Raw genomic sequence first — 6,963 nt, forward strand, 5'->3', positions numbered from 1 at the left:
GTTGCATAAGCAAACTAAATTAGAAATCTGGAGCGCATTCAAGACCTTTAGAGGCGAGCGCGGGGGACCAGGGGAGAGACAGATGGGGATTAGGCGAGCTGAGCATCAGGAGAATAATTTCCTCTTTTAATTTGGGTTCCATCGACCAGGAAAGCAGCATTAGCGGCCCACTTACGTAACCGGCGTCAGGGCCCGCTCGGATGTGCGGCAGCAACGAGCCGGCCCCGGCCTCTGCACCTGCCCGCCCTACCTGGCCTGCAGGCGCCCCCACTCAGCCGCCCGGGGAGGCGGGCGCTGGCCTTACCCTGCTCCTCCGGGAGTTCTCAGAGAGGGCCAGTGAGTCGTCCCGGGCCACACAGCTGGGAACTGCACTGGGGATCTGAACTCGAGTGGCCTTGAGAGAGGCTCCCAACGACCTTGCGCAGAAACGGCGTGTCCCGCAGCCTCGCAAGCCCAGGGAGCGCTGAGCACAAGCCCATGGCAGCCTTGTATGGAATAATAGAAGATTAGAAACCTAGAAGATGTTTGACAGTGAGGAGAATGGGCAGGTGAACTCCAGAGCGTGCATACTATGGCATATTCTAGAGCAGTGCAACAAACTGGGGGGTGATCTCTCCATTCAGACATGGACATCTGCCCCAGACAGCTGCGAGGAGAAAAGAGCAGGTTGCAGCGCGACACGAGCAGTAGAGTCCCATTTATATTAAAAAACAAACTGCCAATCCCTGCAGAACTCTTTTTTTTTTTTTAATTTTTTTTTTTAATGTTTATTTGTTATTGAGAGACAGAGACAGAGCGTGAGCAGGGGAGGGGCAGAGAGAGAGGGAGGCACAGAATCCAAAGCAGGCTCCAGGCTCTGAGATGTCAGCACAGAGCCCGAGACGGGGCTCGAACTCACGAACTGTGAGATCATGACCTGAGCCGAAACGGACTGAGCCACCCAGGTGCCCCGATGCGGAACTCTTTCTGCATCTGCAGTGTCCACGAAAGTGGATGCCCTTCAAAGAGCCACAAGGGTGGTCCCTGCACCGATGGGGGCAGTCCCCTTTGGGGGAGGGAGGCAGGGCCTGAGGGAAGGTCATGGGGAATTCACATTTGACTCGCCCCAGAATGTGCTGTGTGTGCTTGTGTTATTAGAAACCGACCCCCAAAGACACGAAGGCTGGGGGTAGCCTTGCAAATGGCAGTTGAACTCTGCCTCCAGCCACCTTTGCAGAAAGCAAGACGGAAGGTGTGCGCGTGCCTCATGCTGGAGCAGGGAGGGGCTCAGAGAGTGTCTGTTCCAGCATCTTATGATCTGAACAGGGAAACTGCAGCCCCGGCCTGGGGAGGGACTGGGCTCAGCACCCCACACCAGCTGGCAGCCGGCATGTGGAGGCAGGAGCCGTGAGCTGTTAGCCTGTGGTTTTTCTACCACTAGGTTGCTCTGCCCTGCCAATTCTCAAAAATGCTGGGGTCAGGGTGGTGCAGGAGAAGGAGGCAGGCAGGAAGGAACTACTAGGCATCCATGGCGGGGGAGGGGAGAGGTGCAGAGCAACCTGACATCCATCCATCCAACCGTCCAACAAACACGTTGAGGGCCATGGTGGATTTATAGCACGTCTGCAAATTCTTCCACCCTCTTCCCATTGGAAAGTGGGGTCGCCGTCTCTTCCCCCGAATTGGGCTGACCTTAGTGACTCACTTGTAACCCATAGAATGCAGTGGGAGGCTGGGTCAGAAAAGACCACGCAGCTTTCTCCTGGCTGTCTTAGGACCTTGCTTTGGGGGAAGCGAGGCTACGGAAGAAGGCCAACCACCACCCTGGAGAGGCCACATGGAGGACTTTGGTAGAAAACCCAGCTAAGCTACCAGCCAACCACCAGCGTTAGCGACAGCCACGCGGATGCACCATCTTGCGTGTCCAGCCGGGGAGAACCTTCGGGTGACCGCAGCCCATGGCAGACCCCGAGGGAGAACTGCCTGGCTGACAGCTTCCCAGATTCCGGATTCGCGAGAGCACGAGCAAAAAATAAAAGAGGCAATTTTAAACCACTAAGTCGTGGGGTGATTTGTTACAAAGCAGTAAGATCTGAAACGAGGGTTACTCCATGCCAGGCACCACGCACAGAGGAGTAGAATGATGAATAAGCATGGTCTCTGCCCCCGTAAACTAACCATTTAATGGCGAAGCCGGACACATAAGCAGATAATTATAAAATAATGCGGTAAGCGTAAGGATGGAGTCATGCACCGGTAATATGGGAGCAGAGCCGGAGTCTGTAATCTAGGCTGGGTGGGGTCTGAAGGTTTTCCTAGGGGAGGTGACATCGAACTGGCTTTGAAAGGTGAATAAGGCTCGTTGAGGTAGGAGATGAGGTGAGGGAGGAAAGGTGTCTCTTTCAGAGCCAGCTGAGTGGCAAGAGTAGAATAGGGTCAGCCCGGGGTGGGGGGTGGGGGTGGGGGTGGGAGCTCCTTATGAAGTAGGAGACAGACGGAAAGGAAAGGAGGGGAGACTGACCAGGTGGCAGGGATCCCAGATCAGGAATGAGTAGGCATCAGGTGGTCCTTACGCCCATTATGTTGAATGTGGTGTCAAAGGGATGTGGGATGGGCCCTGGGGCTGGCTCTTCTGCTGAAATTGGCCGGAGACGTGTAGGTGGGAGCCAAGTGTGGGAGCCAAGGGCCTGGTGATCCATGGTCAAAGTTCCCAGAATGTGTCCCAACAGCTAAGCCGCCGAGAGAGGGCAAGGAGGAAAATACAGAAGTCCAGGGATTCAGGTGGGTTGGGATCCAAGAAAACAGTCATTCAACACCTACTGTGTGCCTGGGATTATGTTCTACATATATTATCTAATTTAATCCTTAGGCCAACCCTTCATTGATTCAACAATATCTGTCGAGCAATTACTATATGCTGGGCACTGGACTAGGTACTGGGAACAAATATACTGGTGATTAAAACAAACACTGTCCTTGTGCTCATAGAGCGTAGTGTATAGGAGGAATCTCCATTTGATAAAAGCTCAGAAAGACTAAGTCACTCGGCCAAAGTCACACAGCTGGTGAAGAGTAGGCTGTTTGACTCTATGTCCAGGATGGTTCTGGGCACCAAGGCATGGCAGCTGGCAGAGGAAAGAGGAAGGCTGGGGCTTGAGGGCAGAGGGCAGCCTGATTCCAGGGGCCCAGGTCTTCAGGAAGGCTGAGGAATCGTCAAGGCGAACTTGGGGTTGGCCAGCACCCCATCTTAGGGCACTTAGGCTCCGTAGGACCCTACGAGGGCAGTGGGATCCCTGTTTGTCAGGAGATGCATCTCGGGACTGGGGGGAGATTTCAGAAGATGAACAGGGCCCAGGGCACAACTTGAGTATCTCCTCAATGATGATGATGATGGTGGTGGTGACCCCGGAGTATCTACTGCCCACAGGGCTCTGCGCTAAACGCTTTCCACACTTCAGCTGTTTGCTATTCACAGCAACCCATTACCAGCCCATTTTACATGTGAGAACACTGAGACTCCCTGGAGGTTAGGTGACCTGCCCGCGGCTACACAGCCAGGGAGGTGGCAAAGCCACAGGAATGGACCCATCTGGCCACCCACAGTGCCTCACACTGGAGCTGGTATACGAACTGGGTGGAGTCCCAGAGAGCCCAGCCTGGAGGCCTGGGGGTGAGACCAGGTACAAGCCATGAGTGTGCCCCGCCGGGCCCCTTCCCTAAGCCTCCTCCTCTTCCTCCTCCCAACCCACGGCTGCCAGCTGTGGAGTCTTTCCAGCTCCTATAATGGAAAGGTCCCAGGAGGTCGCCTGGCAGGTGAGGAAACTGAGGCACAGGGAGAGGGTGTTAGTCGTCTAAGGTCACCCTGCAAGTCTCTGGCAGAGCTGAGTTTTAGTCTAGTGCCTGCCCTGCCCTCCACCCCACCCCCAGCCCCGATTTTCCAGGCTAAAAGTAGGGGCCTAATCTCACTCCTCAACACCCAGGACGCGCGCGCGCGCACACACACACACACACACACACACACACACACACACACTTCTTTCCCCAGGTCTCCGTTCTCCAGTGGAAAGTATCAATCTGAGTTCCTACTTGCACATCACCTGTGCTTTTCATACCTGCCCCCTAACAGGGGGATGGCCGCCAATGGCTCCATGCAGCAAAAATCAATGAGTATCTCAGGCCAAAAAGAGCTGATAGACCAGGAAGTGATATGAACTCTGGCAAGTGTGTGCCTGTGAGGAACTGGACATTGTCGCATGCCCGGATGCCTGCTCAGAGGAGCCAGAGGCTTGGTTTTCTGACCTCTCTAATTTAAACATCAGCGATACGCTTACCAGCATTAGGAAACAGTTTACTTGGTTTCAAAGATGCAAGTATGGAAGTCCACTTTGCATGGGACTGTTCCCCTCTGGCCCTCAGACACCTGCTGGGTGGCAGGCCCCAATGTGGGAAGGCTGAGGAGGTGGTCCATGAAATCCAAGGAGCCCTCCGGACCTGAGGCACCTTAATTATGCCTGGTGGCTCTTCCCATAAAGCCGGTGGTTCTCAATCTGGTCAGTACTTTAGAATCACCTGGAGGCTTTGACAAACCTGATGCTCAGGCTGCACCCAGACCAATTAAATCACAGTCCTGGGGGAGAGTCCAGGCACCAACATTCGTAAATGCTCCTCAAGTAATCCTCACGCATACCAGCAGCATCAGCATCATCACCGGTAGCTGGTTAGAAATGCAAATTCCCAAACGCCAACCTAGAACAACTGAATCAGCACCTCTAGGGTGGGGCCCAGCAATCTGTGGTTAGCAACCCTCCAGGGGGTACTGAGCCTCATCATTTCAGACCCATGAGGTGTAGGCACAGGTGCTGCCTGCCAGTAACTCGACCCATCTGAAAACGAGCAGCTTAACAAGATACATTCCATTTGAGAGAGAGAGAGAAACAGAGAGAGCACCACAAGCAGAGGAGGGGCAGAGAGAGGGGAGAGAGAGAATCCCAGGCAGGCTCCCCGTTCTCACCCTGGAGCGGATGCAGGGCTCAAATTCACCAACCGTGAGATCATGACCTGAGCTGAAATCAAGGGTCGGATGCTTGACTGGCTGAGCCACCCAGGCGCCCCAAGACACATTCAATCTAAAGATGCTTTTTGGAAAGAAAAATCTTCTTCTGGCTTATTCATTCCCAAGGGTCAGAAAGCACTACAGTTGGGCTCTTCTTCCTTATTCACTTGGAAACCTTCGCCCACCTCCTCGCCCGCTCTGACCATCCCCCTCCTTGCCAATCTGGGGCCAGAGGCCCTCCTCTCCTCATTCCTCAGATTCCCCACCGCCAGGCTGTCACACAGTAGGTGCTCACTCAACATCAGTTTCCTTCCTTCCCTTCCCCCCTTGGGATTTAAAGAGCAGTGCCTTTACATAGGTCTTCCTGCTGTTTTGATTTATATTGAAATTAATCACATTGCCCAAGTGTCCTGCGTGGGGGTGGCCAGCTGTCTGGGATTAGGAAACACTGGGTCTCATCCAGTCCAGGCTGGTTGTCCTTAACCTTTGCTGGTGCCGAAGGATCTACAAGGAAGTGCGGAGAGCTGGGAGGCAGACCACACAGATGATTTTACTACAGCTTTGCAAAATGACCTTTCCTTGATTCTATGACACAGAAGATTTACCAAAAGCTTTCTTCTCTTCTCTTCTCTTCTCTTTTCTTTTCTTTTCTTTTGTGGTGGAAAAAGAAAATACAGGCACATTATGTGTATCCATCAATTACAAAACGCATTTGTATTTTAGAAGTGTGAAAAATGTTTATTTTCAGAGGCAATGAAATAGGACTGTCCTGTGAATAATGGCTGGGAAGAAGCATGTGGAAATACTACAGAATGATGCTGTGGGCCACAGACTATCTTTTGGTCATTTGGGGTCCTTCTCATGGGTATTACCATGGGCTTTGTGTAATGATTACAAAATAAAATTTACAAAGGGAAAGAAATCCCACAAAGTCCCCTGGGGGAGATATGACCAGAGACGGTGTTTGGGAAATCTTCGATACCGTGATCCTGGGTCTTAGGGCTCGACTTTAGTTCCTATGGAACCCTGACAACTCACTCTTTGGGCTTCAATTTCTTCCCTAGCAGTAGGGATTGGGATCATCTCTGCCTGGCCTGCTTCCTGGTTGCTTAGGGAATCAAATGCTGGGATTATTGAAGGGAAGAGGAGGTAGAAACTCTAATCTGATTTAGTTTGGGAAGGAGGTCTTTCCGGGACACCCTTCTCCCCCAAGTCCCAAGCCAACAGCCCTGTAGCGGACCCTCTGCAAGTTCAGGACAGAACTCATAACCTCTGCTTCCAGAGAGGCCCCCATCTCATCTGCTAGCAAAAAACTCAATGCCTCAGATCGTTGCCAAATCTCGAATCCACTGGTGACTGAAAATTCATTGAAGGGAGATGTGGTTGGTCAGCACAGGACACACAAATGCCTGGTGCCATCCAGGGGCAGCCAGAAGGCCTGAGATCCCCCCTACTATGGTCTCCCCTTTGGAGGAAATCATTCCCCAGAAAGGCCCCGATAAGGTGTAAAGGTGTTATTTTAACAAGATCAATGCTAAAATTTAGAACATAGATTGCAGTCTGCAGGTGGAACTTTGGGCCTTCACAGGGTTTTTTAAATGCCTCAATTTCCCACAACACAGCCCAAATCGTTTTCATTCCCCTGGCCACTGTTTGGGGTGTGGTGGGACTGGACGATGAAGTTCCAACAGGGGCTACCTGGGCCCCAGGGCACCGGGAGAAATTTCAGAGAACTTGGGCCATGGGCTTGAGCTACAGCCTGTGCTGGAGAATGTGAGGAGGGGAGAAAGCTTCTCACCCAAATTATAAAGAAGAGGATGTTTTACAACTCTGAAATCATACCAAGGGTGGTTTCGAACCCAGTAAGGGAAAATGGCCAGCTTCAGCATTCATCCTCTCATTCAGGGGTGTTTACTGAGTACCTACTATGT

This window comes from Panthera onca, chromosome E1 (genome assembly GCF_046562875.1).
Source record: "Panthera onca isolate mPanOnc1 chromosome E1, mPanOnc1 haplotype 2, whole genome shotgun sequence".
In the NCBI taxonomy this organism is placed as follows: domain Eukaryota; kingdom Metazoa; phylum Chordata; class Mammalia; order Carnivora; family Felidae; genus Panthera; species Panthera onca.